The 17372-nt window shown below is 44.0% G+C and overlaps 1 long non-coding RNA gene across 1 annotated transcript in view; it reads left to right on the forward strand.

The window, feature by feature from the left end:
- Window positions 1–17372, forward strand: part of LOC146860420 (uncharacterized) — a 112961-nt gene that overhangs the window by 70449 nt on the left and 25140 nt on the right. The window contains exon 2 of the long non-coding RNA XR_014979149.1: window positions 9541–9609. This is a non-coding gene — a long non-coding RNA (uncharacterized LOC146860420). The remainder of the gene's footprint in view (window positions 1–9540; window positions 9610–17372) is intronic.

Below are 17372 nucleotides of genomic sequence, written 5' to 3' on the forward strand. Positions count from 1 at the left end.
GGGGAGGTGCAGTGGCTCCAGAGGGACTGGGCGAGTCAGCGCTAGGCTGAATGGGCCTGATCTGCATTTGGAGTAGTGGTAGGAGTAGCCCCTGACCCTGATTAGGTCTGTGCCTGCATTGTACAATGCTGACTCCGCCCCCCTGTGGTGTGTCGGGGGGCAGGACCTACACGGTCAGTGGGGACTGTTGTGCACTTGTTAAGTGCCCCCAGAACTGGTTTGAACTGGTCCTATGCCCTGTGCCAAGGCAGAACAAAGGAGACATGTGGTTTAAGTATTGGGGCTGTGACCCATGAATAGTGTGCTGTTGGTACTTACTTGGGGCTGAAGGGCGGCGGGGCGCCTAGAGGAACCGCCACAAAGGACTCCCTCCCTGCTGGAGGGCCCTGTGAGCCGGGCCCAGATCTGCCCCTTGTGACTTTGGACTCAGTGTGTGGCAAGCACTGGATTTTCCCCTGCTTTCTGGGAGCTGATTGCCATTGCTCTAGGTAGCGTGTCCAGCGCGAGAAGGGTGCTGCCAGCTCCCTGCTTTATGTTCCACGGGGGAGACTGGTCGAGCGCTTTGTTCCTCCACTGACTTTCCTAGCCGCCTGGCTGGCGGGCTGCTTTGTTGAGTATTCCAACTGTGCCCTGAGCGTGCGGCCGTGCAGCGTGTGGAGAGCTGCATTGCTGTGCCCAAGATGTGGCAGAGACTTCACTCGTATCTGAGCCCGAGACGGGGGCTCTAGCCGTAAAGCAAAACTGGAAGTCAGGTGCGTTTGTTGCCTGATCAGGGGCAAGGCTGACCCAGAGGGGAAGCCAATCGCGGACGGGGCTGCCGGAAATCAGGCAAGCGTGTTCCTGGAGGAGGGTAGGCCGACGGAGGCTTTGCTCCATGCCAGACTACCTGTGTATCTATTTGCCACAAGAAGAGGAGCCCTGCGTGGTGACTGAGGCGGCCGGAGGAGGAGGGAGAGCCTCACGGGCCCAAGGAGACTTTGGCCTAGCTTTCTTCCTGCCAGTGCGAAGCCCCGGGTAGGTGGGGCTGAGAGTGCACACAGTTGGTGCCTGCCACCAGCACCAGAGGAGCCTGTTGAGTGGGGCTCACAAGGCACTATTGGTGCCTGTTGCAATTGATACAGCTGCACCTTCAGATCGAGGCAGCTGCAACGTGGGGCACATTGTTAAGGATGACAAGGGTGAGTTGCACCCCCTCCCCTCCTGTGAGGATTGTGCCCAGAAGTAGTGCTGCATCGGCAGCCAGGAGAGCCCTGACTTCTAGACAGAGGGCATTATGGAACAGCCCCAGACGGGCCCCCGAGGGAGGCCAGTTGTCCTGGAGAGCACCTTGTGTTCTGGTGGGGCGTAAGGCCCTAAGGTGATGTTTGCACCCCATGAGTGTTACTGTGGTGCACTAGTAAAAGGATGTATGCCTAATCTGATCTATGCATGATGTGTGTTATGCAAAGTACAGGGGTTACTATTAGTTACTGGTTGTTTTACTACTTGTACGTTCTAATGGATATGACAGTGGCCCGATTGGCCCTGTAATGGATATCATCCCCTGTAAAGTAATACCTAGTGCCAGGTGGCACAGTGTATGTGATTATGCTCTTATGTGTTTTATGAGTAATACAAATGCTATTTTTATATAACCTTGTGTGGAGTTTCTTTTGTGGTGTGCCTAGTGTGTCGCTGCTGTGTGTGTTCTGCGGAAACACTTTACACATCGACACTGCCAAGCTACCAAGGGGGTAAGCAGGGGTTATCTTCAGAGTGTAACTCCCTTGCCCTGATTCAAGTGGTGGTTTCTGCCTGGCTTAGGCACATGTCCTAGCCAACCAAAAATCCAATTTCCACAAGGGGTGAACCATTGGGTGGACTGGAAAAGTCTGGTGGACCTTGACTTGGTTATTGGGGCTGCTACGGAGGGAGCCTGTGCAACCCAGTCATTCACAGTAACCTCATCTGTTGTGATGTTCCCTGAGAGTGTGGATTTGGTAGCTTCAAGGGTTTGCTTCAGTAGGGGTTATCTATTTAGTTCCAGGCACAAATCTCATGGAAAGGTTCAGTTCGTCCTGAGTTTTTTGGAATGGCCACGACCATGCAACAGGTAATATTAAGTGATCTGTCCAGGATATTTCTAAAGGTTTGTTGTGTTCTACCTTAGCATTAGAGGAGATAGCATCTACACTGTGGCCTGCTTCGTGGTTGGGACTCAGGATTGATGTTGCAAGATTGATGTCGGTGAATGACTATCAGTTTAGCTGCTTGGTTGTCTGAAGGTTAGTCCAGCTGAATGTTGAAATCTCCTATCACTATTAAGTCGACATAATTGAAGGCTTTAAGGCTCAATGCTTGGGATATAGACTATAAAGCAGTACACTGGCTAAAGAACATTAAGCTGAAGGGGATATAACAAACCCATGTCTTCAGCATCCGTAATGCCTTCCACGTTAAAGGAGATGCATTTCAGTGAGTTTTAAAAATAATAGCCACCCCTCATACCCTCCCCGTCCAGATGCAGGCAGGTGTAGCGAAGGGGGTGCTCCAGCTGTAGGGCAGGGCAGGAATTCTCTGTTAACCAGGTTTCTGTGACTCTGTCATAAATAAGACATCAAGTTGTTCTTCCTAAATTGTTATATATATCCAGAGCTTGCTTGGGAAGTGAGTGTACATTAATTAAGGTGGCTTTAATGTTACTGTGGGTAGCTGAATGATTGTTATTGTTAGTGACTTTCAAATTCAGAGGGTGATTAAGGGGTTGGCAGGAGAGGCAGCAACATGGACCTAGTATGGGACTTCTGCATTGCATTGCATTGTGCTGTAGTTTAAACTGCGAAGTTCTTCTGTAGTAAAGGTCATTGAGGGTCTTAGTTCTGCATTGGAACCAGCAGCATGTCTGCCACTGAATGCAGACGGGCGCAGTCGGGCTTGCCCTAGGTATGCCTTTGGCACGCAAGTAGTGCGTTCGCTGTGCACGTCCGCTGCGTGCCCGCACAGCGGCCATGCTTTTAGGCAGTAAACTAATTGGGCTTTTCTTAACACTAGAGCGCTGCTTCCTAGTTCACTGGCCTGCCCCCAGTTTGTCATCACCACGCCTTACAGCGTATGCAAATCCCTGACTAAAGTGCTTAGTGCCTTATCCAAATACTGGGGAATGGGGAGATCAATAAAATACAACTTAAAAGCTCGAGAGATTGCGGAATAGTTTAAGAGATATGCTTTTTAAAATCCAAAGAACATTCAATAATAAGAGACTACATGATTTAGTGCAGATTTCAGAACATCGTTGGTGAATAATTCAAATTCATACAGTCCCGTATTTCCCCGTATTAAATGATATTTCAGTTTTTAGTGTCTTGCTCAGGGCCAGAATTTCCCCCGTCCCTGAGAACTAGGTGAATTACCGTTATGGCCCATGGACTAGCGCATCTGCGCTGCAGCCTTGCTTTTAAGGCAGTAAACTAATTGAGCATCTGAACACTAGAGCGCTGCCTCCGTGTTTGTTGCCCTTCCCCTAGTCTTTTTTTAACCATGCCAGACAAGGTGTGCAAATACCTGACTAAAGTTCTTGGTGCTTTATCCAGATAATGGTCAAACGTAAAGATCAATAAAATACAACAAAAAAGCTCTAGAGATTGCAGCGCAAGTGAGTAGTTTAAGAGCAATGCATTATAGAATCCAAAGTACATTAAATTAGAGATTACACGATTTAGTGCAGATTTCATAAAATCGTTAGTACTGTAATTCAAATACATTTTTATGGTGTTTTGCTTGTGGCCAGTATCTCCCCAAGAACTAGGTCAATTACGTTAGGGCAGATAGCCACCAGAATACCAGGTATTTGTTGGGAAGGGAGGGCTAATATGATCAGGGGGCTGTTGCAGAGGACTTTCGTTCACTATCTGGTAGACCACCATACCGGACTATATGGATTCTGTCCAGATTTGTTCCAGTCCCTCTCAAACACCTCAGAAGGAAAGATAAATTTGTTACAGTGGGGACATCACACAAAAAATCTCTACAGTCAGTCCACAAAAAAATCTACTTGTTGCCTGGTAGGAAGAAACACCCTAGATTACCAGGCAGTCACAGAGGCTTGAGTTCAGTCTCCTTTGCAGTCCATGCCAAGTGTGGCATGGTAAGCTTGAAATATGCAGGGAGGTTCAATCACACAACAACTCAAACAACTTGAGTTTATTTCCAGAATGTCTCTGAATCAACGCCTCTACGCTCATCCAATACCACAGGATACGGAGAATCCCACAAGGTTTGAGATTACCAATTAAACCACTGTTATTCAGGTTCCAGTTCAATAAGGCGTTAATTGAAAAATGGCAAGCCATTTTGAACAAATGCTCATTGAATTTAATACTTCTGGTGATAGAAGAACTTTCACGTACAATTGGAGGAAGTAGAAATGATAAAATCGACTTGACATCAAGATGCAAACCAGCATTTGCAGCGTGTAAAATTTAAACACTTGAGAGACCTCTCCCTCCCCAATCCTAATGTTATAATCAATAGTTCTTATTCTATGTTTTGAGGATATCCATGCAATTCGTAGCTAAAAATTTAAGAGTTCATCCAATCAGACATCTTACCCCAGATTTTTTCTCCTAGTACTCTTAAGGATATACAGACTAGATTGCAAATTACAAATTGTCGCAAATTTACCTTTCCACATTTCATAGATGGCGGCTCTATCCTCAACCAGTCCGAGGCAATACGCAATCTAGCAACTGTAGTTGCCACAAAGATCAAATACCCTCCTTTCCTCAAAGTCCTACTAATTTGTGTTTCATTAATCAGCCCTAGCAACATCATTAGGGGTGTGAGGGTAACCAATGTACCAAGAATATTGCTCAGAAATTTCTTGATCTTATTTCCGCCTGTTCTGCCCCATATTGGGTACATTTACCATCAGGTGACCCTCCCCATTTATATATTTTAGCTCGGGTATGATATAAATTAAAAATTATCTTAGTGTTGCGACCTCAAATTGGATGCCAGTAATATCTTCTCTCCTATTTCAATAGATACCGGTCATGTTCAAGTCTTGGGGCCAGATGTACGACCATGACAATTTGAGAGTCGCAATTTGCGAGTCGCAAAATGCCATGTACAACAGTGTCTGTGACACTGTTTGTGGTTCCCAATGAGGTCGCAAAATGAATGCTGAATATTCATGAGGCACTCTCAATTTGCGACCCCATTGGGAATGGCTGGCCCTTCCAGGGATAGTGGCCTGCTGGGCTCAGCAGACCTCCATGTCTGTGACTGCTTTTAAATAAAAGCAGTTTTTTTTTTTCAAATGCAGTCCGTTTTCCTTAAAGGAAAACGGAATGCATTTAGTAAAAGGAAATTAAACGTTTTCGTTTAATTTTCTAAGGCAGGTGGTGTTTCCTGGGACCACTGCCTGCCCCTAAAAAATATTTTCCCCTGCATTTTCAAAGGGAAAGGGGTCCTCTGGGGACCCCTTCCCATTTGCGAGTACATTACCACCATCTTGAAGAGGGCGGTAAATTGAGATTGTTTTGCAACTGCAAATTGCGGGCTCAAAAAATTCATACATTGGGTAGAGAGTCACTATTAGGAAGGGACGCCTTTGAAACGCCCCTTCCAAATAGAAAGTCGCAATTCCTATTTAGCAAGTCGCAAATAAGTTGCGACTTGCTAATTAGGAATCGTACTTGGCCCTATTAGTTTTTGCATGCGCAAACGGGTCGCTAACCCATTTGCACATGCAATTTATTGTCGTACATCTGCCCTTGAGCTCCATTTGTGATTCTGGGACTCCAAATTGTTCGCTAACTGTTAGACTTGAGGGACTCTTGTTGGCACAGGTATGCACTTGTGACAAGTAGGGACCCTCGCCTCTAGTCAGGGTAAAGGGGTACACTCCTAAAATAACCCCTGCTCACCCCCTTGGTAGCTTGGCATGAGCAGACAGGCTTATCTCAGTGTGTAAAGCATTTGTGAACACATACAGTAATCAAGTGACAACACTTCAGATGGACACCACACAGGTTCTGTATCAAAAATAAGTATTCTTTGTATAGATTTACCACAAGACCATAAACGACAAAAATACACAATACTGTTACTTTAGATGGTAGAATTTAGCTTAGTTCTCTTTAGTTCTTAAATGCAACACTTTAGGTCAATGTACCTTTTAGATGCGACACGCAGGGCAACGAAAGTGTTGCAATGATGTTGATGCGTTGAAGATTTTGGTGCAAAGAAATAAAGATGTGAAGATCTTCTAGATGCGGCACGCTTCTCTGATGTTGCGAGAAGACTAGACTCAGCGCTGCGCTGCGACGACAGCAGCCTTGGCGGCGAAACTCTTCTCCGACGTTTGCGAGACGCTTCCATTCGATGCGAAAGTTTGCAGCGGCAACACACTTTACGCGATGCAACCGCTCCGACGGCGGCACGCTTCTCCGTGGATGCGAGGCGCTTTTCTTGATGCTGTGCAATACGACAACTACGATGGCTGCGATGGCGACACGCTTCTTCCTCGATGCAAGACTCTTCTCTTGATGCGTTGCAATACGTCAGCTACTATGGCTGCGATGGCAACACACTTCTTCGGCGTTCCGAGACACTTCTTCGATGATGCGAGGCGCTTTTCTTTATGCGGTGCAATGCAACAACTACGATGGCTGCGATGGCGACACGCTTCTTCCTCGATGCAAGACTCTTCTCTTGATGCGGTGCAATGCGTTGGCTATGATGGCTGCGATGGCGACACGCTTCGGCGGTGCAAGACACTTCTTTGATGATGCGAGACGCTTCCACTCGATGCGACAGCTGCAGCGGCGACGCACTTTACGCGATGCGACGACAACAGCTCCGATGGCGGCACGCTTCTCCTTCTTTAGTCGCGCTTCCAGCTCCTTGCGACACGCAGTCCCTCAGAAGGCCCAAAGACAGCAGCAGGCACTTCCAAAGAACTCTGGGGAGCTGGGGGGTTAAGTCTGTTGTTCCTGAGACTTCAGCAGGAGGCAAGCTCTTTTCTAAGCCCTTGGAGATCCTTCACTAGTTGAGCAAAAGTACACACAAAGTTCCTTTCTCCTCTCTTTGGTAGTAGGCAACCCCTGCAGGCAAATGCCCCAGTTTCAGGGATAGTCTCTCCTCAGTGTCTTCTCGTTTCCCCTCCTCAGCAGAGTTTCTTCTTGTTTCCCCTCCTCAGCAGAATTTCTTCTTGTTTCCCAAAGTGATCTAAATTCTTGGGATCAGGGTCCGAATATTTATACTCCAAAATCCTTTGTCCTCTGAAGGCAGAGGGGCCTTTACCTTGTTCAAACCAGTTCTGGTCAGTCCTGGAGCACTTTGTTTACCTGGCTCCTTCTTTCCTTTCAGAGTGCAGGGCAGAGACATCAGACGCACCACAGGAGGTGGAGCCAGCATTGTGGAGGGAAGGCACAGCCCTATTCAGGTCCCAGGTGCAACTCCTCCCACCCATCTAGATGCAGATCTCTCTATTCACCACTGGGCCACCTCACCCTGTCTCCTGGAATACCCCAGCCCTGTCACTCAAACTCCAGACAAGGAATACACAGCCTAGCAGAGGCAGGTTTGAACGGTTAGACAAGAAAATACCTACTTTCTAAAAGTGGTATTTTCAAACGCAGAATATTAAAACCAACTTCACTTAAAGATGTATTTTATAACTCTGAGTTCAGGCATGGGTAACAGGCAACTGAACTTGAGGGAAACGGGCAACAGAATCAAAAGGATCAGAAGAAATCAAAAGTGACATGCAACAGGCATTAAGCGGCGAAGCAGGCAGACAGAAACCAAAATAAAATGAGCAGCAATAAAACAGGCGATGGGGAACAAGCTTAAGGCAGTATGAGGTGCACACGAAGAACGGCACAGAGCATAGTGGCCTCAAACACCTACCAGGTGGAGGTGAGTGTGGTCAGCAGCGAGGCACAGCACAGCGGAGCTGATGGGGAAGAGCAGATCTCAGACCAGAGGTCTTTCTCAACTCCTTTATTAATAAAATGTTCCAGAAATGTTGTAGAAAAGAACAGAGCTCAGCTGGTCCATGTGCATTTCTCCAGATCTGAGCCCATACCATCACGTCCAGAGTCCTCCAAGGCCTCTTCCTCTTATACACGATCTTTCACCAGAACATTGTGTCCCTGAAAGTGCTTTTCACTGGCATAAAAGCTTTCATTGTTTAGTGTATGACACTCAGCTCTACCTGATGATTTTCTTCCTGAGGCCTCCGTAAATGGCTGAATAAATACTTCACAACAATTTAAGCATGGGCATTTAAGGCCTACCTCAAATGTAACCCCAAGAAAACTACGTTTTGGCCTATTTACTCTGGCATAAGCCTAGAAATGTCTTTCAGAGATTAATCTGGATGAACTCACTAAACAATTCGCCAATACTGCCAAATCCCTGACAGCAACATCCGCTTCAGAACTCAGAAGAAGAATTCACAGCATCAACTGGTCTTGCTTCACACAGTAAAACGTCTTCTAACTGCTTCTGTTTAAACACTTTCCTCTACCTCCTCAAAAACACAATTTATGTGGTCAAGAGCATCCCATATGCAGCCAGCGGTCTCATTTGTCCTTCCAGTGCTTGTTGGCAGACTGCAGCCTCCTTTGTCCTTCCACTGCTTGATAGCATAACTTTGAAAACTTGATCTATCGGGAAAGCAAATCCAGTACCGCACCATCCCTAGCAACCAAGTTTGACATCCTATGGAACATTGCAAGTAGTGCTGTATCAATATTGCCTCACAAAAAACACAGAAAATTGAGAAAAGGAAAACCAAGGCATCATACTTTTATCTGCATTGTTCAACTGGTTTTGATCTCTATCCTAGCCCAGATCTTTAAGACTCCTTCCCTTTACTACTTCCAGCAAGACCTGAAGACTAACCTCTACAGCCAAGACTCATCACAGTACACGCAACTGGTTGCCAGAACAACCTGTAAATTTGCCGACGCGGAGATGGATTTTCCCACCCTGTTTCCTCTGACTGTTAATGAGATCAGGGTGCCTGAATATTTACACATATAATTTCAGTGCCTACCACTCATTTCTACTTTAATAACCCCCGGTGCACTGTCCTTGAAGGATATCACCTCAGTCTTCCTATTGCATGTCTTCACCTCTTCCATACCCCCTACTGTGTGCTCCATCCCTACTCTGCACCTCTCCCTAGTGTGTACCCACTGTGAACTCTGATCTGCCCTTCCTGCCTCAGTAATTGTAAAAGGTCCCTCTCTTGTACTGTGCTCCTTTTCCTTGCTTTTCAACTACGATGTGATGCATATTAACAAATGTCTATGCTTTCTTATTGCGTAAATTTCTGCTCATCTACTCGGGGTTTTTTCAGATGAAATTGCTGCTAGTCCACAAAATAGTTTTAATTGTGACAGATTTGCTAAGTAATCCATTTTATGAAACTGTTTTTTGTTGTATCTGCCAATTATGAAGGTTTTATAACCTTACATTTTTAGAAATATGTTTTCAATAGGTCTTCTTTTTCATTCTAAACAAACACCAATTTGTCATTTTTTTTAGTTGCTCAGTGAAAAAATTACCGGAGTCGAAGGTACAAAACTGGATGATGATTTTCAAGAAATGGAACGGGTAAGAAAGCAAATATGAATCTACTTGCATGTAGGCTAGGAGTTATCTTACTCTAGTTTGATACTGACCAGGGAAAACATTTCCCACAGTCAGTTCTTTGGTGGTGCTTAGTGTGCGTCTCAGAAACACATGAGCACTACAGTGGTGAAGGGTGTGTGATGGCTTGTGACTGAAGGACTTAGAATCAATGTGTTACTTTTATTGTATACCCCAACAAGGGGGCCAGATATAGACCTCCTGATGGCTCATCAAGTGGAGGATTGAAAATGATACAGAAGAGCAAATGCTACTACCACTTCCAGTCCTCAACTATCAAATGGTGTAACTGATTTATTAAGGTGAATAGCAGGGCCTTTACCGTGTAGCTTTTACCTCGCATTCATTTACCAATGTAAGTATATAGTAAGGTAAGTAAATATATATATGTGTGTGTGTATGTGTGTATATGTATATGTATATATATATATATATCTACTAGTTATAGTTAGGACCGAGTTCCCATAGGAAATCTGAAAATTCTATGTTGAATAACTTTGGCGCCGGTTGACTTATCTTCGTGAAATTTTCTAAACTAATGGGGCGCTCCGCTCAGCTCCTACCCTGAAAGTCTCTGGGTGATTCGTCAAGCGGGGGCTGAGAAAAATGGGGGGTCCCAAAACGCGTTTTCCCCATGCATTTTGCCATAGGACCTTTAGTCGAAGGTACAGCCCGAACGGCTGAACAGAATTACATGAAGTTTGGCAAAGAGGTAGTCCTCAGGTCAGGCATGTGCCTTTTGCATATATGGTGTCAATCTGTTCAGTAGTTCCTGAGAAAATTGCAGTTAAAAGTACATAAATATCTATATACGCGCACGGTGCGCGCACCAAATGTCCGCAAGCGTAATTCTGATTGGTGGTTAGTTGTCAGTCAACATTCCAATCGGTCGAAATCAGGAAGTGTTGGATGCCGTTTTGTGTGTGACAGTGAAAAAGAAAGGTGGAGAACGTGAAAAGGGGGCAGGGTAGAGAGTTCCTGACCCCCTAGCCTTTGTCAGGACCTGAAGGACCCCGAAGGCAGAAAAAAATATATATATATTTTTTTTTAAATCGCGGGGGTGCGCGCGAAACCCCCCCCAAATTTTTTTTTTTTTTAAATCTATATTTAATATGTAGTTTATTGTAAAATAAATATATTTAAAAAAATAATAATACATACATAACTTAGCATTTAAAAAACCATACAAATTCACTGAAAAAACCATAGGTTTCATACATGTTATAGTTAGGAATTAGCATTTAAAAAACCTTGCAAATTCACATAAAAAAACCATAGGTTTCACACATGTTTAGGTGGATATTTCACTCGTAAAAAACCAATGAAATTCCCCCGTTATAGTTAGTTCAGATAACTATAACATGCGCGACCGCCACTCTATCACAAGGATGATGTCATCAGTGATGTCATGAGTGATGTCACTGACCATGTCATGAGTGATGCAATATGTGACGTTATCAGCAGTGCATTGCGGGCGCGCGAGTTATAGTTATCTGAACTAACTATAACGGGGGAATTTCATTGGTTTTTTACGAGTGAAATATCCACCTAACTATAACATGTGTGAAACCTATGGTTTTTTATGTGAATTTGCAAGGTTTTTTACATGCTAATTCCGAACTATAACGTGTATGAAACCTATGGTTTTTTCAGTGATATATATATATATATATCTTTTTTCACTAAGGGGGCCATGTGGTCCCACTCTCTGAACCTCTTTAGGCCCTGGGGACCCCATCCGTGAAAGCCTATGTTAAAAGGGGGGGGGGGGACTGCATGCGGCTCCCCTCCCCAGGCTGTAATGGTCCCGGGAACCTCATCCCATAGGGCCTACATTTGTAAAAGGTGTTCGCCCTGGTGATACGCACCATATTCTTGTTGGGCGCCGCGGGGGAGCCAGCTCCCCACATGCAGCTGTAGCTAGCAATGCTGCTGTCCATAGGGAGTAGCTACTAATACTGCTCCATTCGGGCTGGAGCAATATTTTACTCAAAGTTTCCACCCGCTGGGAGCAGGCTAGGTGTTTGCTCCTGCTTGGCAGAAGATAAGAGAGAGCAAGCACAGATTTCCCTGCCTGTGCCGTTCGAGCAGGGAAACCTTTATGTCCTAGGGGTGGGCTACCGGGAACATAGCTACTGAGCCAACCCCTGGGGTGGGCATCCAAGGTTCTTTAATTCCTCGGGGAGGGTGGTAATGGTATTTTAGGTGTGGGTAGGGGCATAGGGTGGTATTTTGAATTTGATTCTATCTCTACCCCTGTTTTGTCTGAATGCTCACTTGGTCAGCTAAATAGGAACTTGACTAATATCTGGTCATTCATGGGACTGCGGGGAATGATCTTGATTAGGCCTTGGTAGAATTTTGATTACGCTGGAGTAATTGGAATAATTTAGGTAATTCTGTGTTGTTTGATTTGGAATTACAGAGATAATTATGTGATTAGTCATGCTTGCGTCATTAAGAGCAATTTTAGGGAAAAATCATACTGCGAGATAACATTCAACAGAAGCCAGTGCCCACTTGCGCTCGCTTTTTGTGTTCAGAGCAAAATGCATCCTCTTAATGCTGGTAGTAACAGGGCTGGCTTTAGGGCGGTTTGACTGGTGCCATTGCACCAGGTGCTGACCTCTGGGGGCGCCGTGTTTACAATTATGTTATACTTTTAAAAGCACCTGCTGCCTCGTCCGTGTGTCCAGCAGTTTTCATCCAATAAAAATGTCTACATAACTCCGGTGATTAACGTTCTTCCTGGAGTGAGATCCTAGTTTTGTTTAGTGGAAGTTGTGACATAACCAAAAGTAGCGCAGTGGGATAATCTGCCTGATGCAAAGTACGTGTACCGTGCAGATCACAAAGTGCATGTAATCTAAAGAGATCAGTGCTTTTGTCAGATCGCTCCTTTTGTTCCTTGCAGTGTATCAGTTAAAATCCTAATATAGAACAGTGAGCTAATAATTGACATCAAAGAGCTACATGCAAACTGCAAGGTATATTATTATTATTATAGTGTTATGCTTTCTCTACCAGCCTTTACATTATTCAAACTTGCAAAATAGGCTCATTTCCGTAAAAAAGAAAAAAAATGCATTCTTAAATGTAACCCCCAACTATGGTGTTATGTTTTAAATTCTGAGTTTGTGCTTCTTCACACCAAGCACGATTAAACTATACTGTCTACCAGTATGAATGACATGTGACTCCTGAACCTTATATTCTTCTGTGTTATGTAATTTTCCTATACATTGATTACACATGTGTAATTGATTATCTCTGTGTAATGTGTCTATGATTTAAGGTGCTCTGACACCCTACAGTGGTGCTTAAAACCTAAATAAATGCATCTCAGCGAGTGAGTGGTTATGGAGACACGAGGGGCACTGTTAAAGGGTTAAGGAATCTGCAGCAAAGATGATCATTGGGGGGGCACCAAGAAACATTGTTGCCCAGGGCGTCACCAGCACTAAAGCCGGCCCTGGGTAGTAAATTGCCCAAGAGCACATTTAAAGAGCGCAAGTGGCTGCTTGTACTCTCTCTTAGTGTTATTTTGCATTTAGGCCCATTTTGAATGCAAAGGGGCAGTTTTGTGCAATGAAATAGCACTAACCGTAGAATTACTCTTCGCGCTTAATCTAATTCCACTTACTCGTGCAGAATTCTTAGGTAATTCCAAGTGAATACGCGTCACGGAATTACAACAAATAATTTACATAGAGAATGAGGCAACATTATCACTCTTATCACTATGGTAGGTATGCGTTTTAGCAAAAGTTAAAAAAGGTGCACAGGTCTGGTAGATCAGTCACCTTAACCTCCCCTAATGGACAGCGTCCATAATGACATTTATGACATGGGAGACCCAGCACTCAAATGATCACAGGATTATATCAGATGCATGAATGTAACCTTTACAATAGATTTCAGATTAATTTGGGGGAAACCACACAATGCATAGACTCTTTTGATTGATTTAAACATTATTTTCTTTATTCATGATCTTTAAAACCTTCTTTTCACTGTAACCATAGCCAATGCATTTTGTCCACCGTTGGACTTCTTCAGAGATAGAAAACACATACAATAGATTACAATTGAAAAAAATCTTACAAACAAAATAAAAACATTTTATTTACAAGGCATTCCTATTTACAAAGACTACTGCAAGAAACATATCAATTTATCATGTAATAATTATTTGGAAGTCTCAAGAATTTAGAAAAGTGCGGCAAGGAAATGGAATAGAATTTGAAAAAGTGGCTCTCCTGTTAACAGCTTTCATATTGTTTTGACTAGAGATGCTAAAAATAAATAAATGCCAGGGCCCGAGGTATTTTGCGAGAGGCCGCTGCAGCTTGTGCAACCTGTCAAATGCAAGTACCACTGTTATCTTATAAGCAAAACAATCAAATACATTTGGCCATTTGAATTATTCCGTGTCACTGAAGTTGTAAGAATGGCCTGGATAAGGTTGGTATTTTAATTTACATGTATATTGAATTGTTCAACAATCTCTAGGTGTTCTCTGCTGAAAAATAGATTGCCAGTGTCACTGTGTGGTAGACAAAAATTCTGTTGTTGAGAAATTATTAGTGTTGGTGCCAAGCACCAGAACAAAACAGCATAAATTAAGCACTGCTAGATATGTATTTCATATTTTACCTTCCCCTACATATTCTGTGAGTCCAACTCTTCCAATCCAATTGATTAGTATGCTGGGATATCTTTAGGAAATAACAATTCTAGTATGGCATATTATTATGGTTAATGAAAATAGAATTGGCTATCTACTTCTCCGTAAATCAGGCCCTTCGTACCCTGAAACTTCAATGAAAGCTGAACCACTGCTAAATCCAGGTAGCTGCTCCAGCTCTAAGAAAAAGCTTCCTTATATGGTTATTCTTTTTACAGACATAGCAAAAACATCGTTTCAAGAACAACTCTAATTTCGAAAACATGCTGTATAAGACACAAAATGTTTAACTCGTCATGTATTTTACACACCACTTTAAAATTCTGTTAAATAAACCGTTTACAAAGCAACTGTGATGGCATATGAACGCATTGATCAGCTAGTGCCATTTACGTTGGGCTAGGAGCAACCGGCTGAATTACCAAATTCATCCTTATTTAGTACATTTTGCCTATGCTCTGATTTAACGTGGCAAACCAGCATAAACCCACACTGATTCCAACATATTTCTGCCATAGGGGCAGTATTTTCCTTCCTTTTAGTACGTCCAGCCTCAACTACTTTTAGTGACACTTCTCTTTAATTTCAGTAGCCTTATTGCAAGGAAGTAGAGTTCACAACGTGCAATATCAAATTGACCTCATCTCTTCTTGGGGGCCTGTGTGGACAACAAGATATTCTCAGTATAATGACTTTTTGCAAAGTTCAAGAAAACCTAATGCAGTAGCTGCTTGTTCACACCAGATGTCAACCTGAAAAGTCATGTCTCGAAACCTAATGTATTAAATCTCTTCACACCTGCATTGCCAGGATCCACTTGCAACCATTCAGTTGCTGTTCAGCCGCCAGGAGGGTGTTTCATTCCCGCTCCGTGATCTACTAATTAACATAAGACTCGGAAGAAAGCTACGCTTCCCAACTGCAGCCCAATAAGCTGAATATACAGCGTTCGATCTGAGCAACACGTGTAGCCCGTAGCGCAGGATCCACAGACCTGCTCTCCTAATTATTCACATATAATTTATTCGCACCACGCGACTCGTGAGACACACACCGCCGTAATTGTCATCTGACAGCCCTGTCTAAAAAGTCCCACCAAGTCCCTCCCTGTTTAGCGGCAACTATCAACTCTTGACGAACTCGTCATCTCCCCCTAATCGGTAGAAATTGTCACCTCGTGTCCTGTGCCGCCCTCCTTCAATAGATATTTCAGGCTGCTCACTATATAAAATTAAGATCATCTTCAGGACATAAAGTTCGAAACGCCTTCGATCCCCACAGCAAGAACTCCTTTCATTGCAAAAAGCCAGTTGTGGAGTTCTATTCCTTGTTGTAAATGCGATGTTTTGTTTTTAATTTCACTATCACTTTGTCACGACACACCCACTTTTCACTTTGTGTGAGCACCTGATTACTATTTACAGTACAAAGAACTATTTGTGTAAAATAAACTGTTCATTTTACACAATATATGCTACCCTACCATTCCTTCCCAGTATGACAAACTGCTTTGAGTATAATTAATTCTCCGAATCCCCTTGGGGATTTCACTTCTTAGTCTGGACCCACTGTGGCCAACTCTGAACCATTGTTTTCCCCAAACACATGTTAACCCCAGGTTCATATATTGGGGTACCCTTGTTCTCCCTTACTGACCACTTGTGGCGTTGGCACATGTCCTTTCAATTATTTTCAAAGCATAATCTAAATTCAGGTCATGCTCTCTTTCTGGGTGCTGTTAACACGTTTTAATTTGCTCGAAATAATGATGTATTTAGGCATGCTTCAGTCAGTGTAACTAGGGCATACCAGGCTGCATTGACAATCATTCATGAAATGCTGCAGAAAAGAAAGATTTTTTTAAATTTGTTTTTATTGGTTTCATTATGGAACATTATACATACAACTTAGGACACAGATATAAATTATATCCGTACAGAAGATCCTTCATTCTCAAAAGCATGAAGGGAATTCTGTTTATACAATTACATCCTTAGTTAGAATAGCATCCCACATGGTTTTATCATGTCACTCTGCTGACCGGTGTCTCGTGTGAGGTCCGATTCTTACTCCGTGACCCAGCTGATGTGGCCCAACCTCCACCCGTGAGCCCCTCAATTGTCTATGTTCCTGCCTCGTGTGATGATGCTTCATTGGCAGAAGTCTGCGGGTCTGAGGTTGCACCATCAGTTTTACTTAAAAGGTATGTTTGGTATGGTCCCCAGCAGTTCCTGGGACGGCTTCTGGGAGGGTGCAACTCGCTATATATATTGGCCTGTGTATTGCAATACAATATGTCTGCATGCCACTCTGTAATTCGTGGTAGTTGGCTCCCCATCCAGCACAATGCCATCCGGTGCTTAGCCAGTAAAAGTCTGATGGCCAGCAGAGAAATCCCACCCTAGAAGTGCCATCTTAGGGTCTGGCTCCTAGTCCGCACTAATAATAGTTCCCAACTCCTGGAACACTTTGCCACAGTATGCGTGAATCTCTGGGCATTGCCAAGCTAAATGCCAGAATCCTGCGCCTTTTGCCCCACATCTGTGGCAGCGGAAGTTCTCCACTAATCCACACCAAAACTGGCGCTCAGGGGTGCAGTAAGCCCTGTGTAAGAATTTAAAGTAGATAAGTCTGTGTCTCCCGTTAAGAGAAACCGACTGGGTGCGGGAGCAGCAATACTGCCACTCTATCACTTGGGGGGAGTGCCCAAATCTTTCTGCCAATCCAACCTAACTCTTAGAACTTCAGATCAACGAGTTTCCCGGCGGCTAGTGTAGAATTTAGTGATCAGCTTAAGAGGTTCTTTAACCTTGATAAGGGTGGTAAGTGTCCCCATAACCTGTGGTTCCAGCAGATCTTCGCCAATAAGGGCGCGCCATAGATGTCTGGCCCAGAAGAAGTGAAATAATGCTGTTCCCACCGGCTGCCTGTCCGGTTGCTGTAAAGCCTCCCAGGTTACTAGTTTGCCATCCTTGAAGATGTCTCCCACTGTATTGATGCCTATAGTTTACAGTGCCTGCCTTGCCCCCACATCTTGACC

Source organism: Triturus cristatus, chromosome 3_1, assembly GCF_964204655.1.
Source record: "Triturus cristatus chromosome 3_1, aTriCri1.1, whole genome shotgun sequence".
In the NCBI taxonomy this organism is placed as follows: domain Eukaryota; kingdom Metazoa; phylum Chordata; class Amphibia; order Caudata; family Salamandridae; genus Triturus; species Triturus cristatus.